This window comes from Octodon degus, unplaced genomic scaffold (genome assembly GCF_000260255.1).
Source record: "Octodon degus isolate 3935 unplaced genomic scaffold, OctDeg1.0 scaffold00027, whole genome shotgun sequence".
In the NCBI taxonomy this organism is placed as follows: Eukaryota; Metazoa; Chordata; class Mammalia; order Rodentia; family Octodontidae; genus Octodon; species Octodon degus.
In genome coordinates, this window is record NW_004524603.1 from 11,387,180 (window position 1) to 11,388,096 (window position 917).

A 917-nucleotide genomic window follows, 5' to 3' on the forward strand; every position below is an offset into this window, starting at 1 on the left:
ACCCGCCAGTAACAAAGGATTTCTTATATAATCTAAGTCTTCATTGACTGACTGAGCACTCTTGGCTAGTGACAAGACTCTTGTTTGCACAGCGCTGGCGCATCTTTAGGGTCTGATAGTCTTCCCATTTTACTTCTCCAGGATTTCAGTTCTTACGTTCAGCGTTTGTGTTCCAGGGGACCTGGCCTTCTCAACACTGGGCCGAGCAGCTCTGGATCCTTAGCAAGAATAAAGGAGTGGACAGTGGGTTTCGTTGTTCTTTTCTCTGTCCTTCCACCTATCACACCCGCCTCCCTGTTGGGGTGATAGGCTTCATCAGCCCTGGGCGTGGGGACAGAGGTCTCTTTATCATTTATTGGGAAACTGAAGCAAGCTGCATCAGGACCCCAGAGGAGAATTCATGGCTGTGACAATGAAATAGTAATTTTGCAGTAATTGTATTCGGCCCGCCAAAACCAATTCCTAACAAGATACTTCATTTGTAATCGTAAACATATTGGACAATTAAAGAACCAGTAAGATTTTTAAATGGAAGGCATTCACCCTGCAGCGGAGGGGAACAGCCAGTCCTCTCCAGTTTGTCATCGCTGTTTAGTTTGCCTCCAGGGTGGGCCTCATCTTCCTGGGAAAGTCTGAACTCACGAATAATCTCACGTTTCATCAGTTTATGGTTGGTGTGAATTAGGTAAAAAATTAAAGATCTTTTTATTTATTTGTTTTTTCATGCTTCAGAACTTCAAAGTACAAAGTAAATTTCCCTTCCCCTAAACAAGTTTCTTAAGGTATCCAGTTCCCTTCCCTGGGATATAAATATTGCAAGTTGTTGGTGAAATGGTACCCAAAATATTCTGTGCAGGAAGGAGAGTCCACACACTGTTTTGAATTTGCATCTATTGCTTGAAAACGTAGATTGAAGA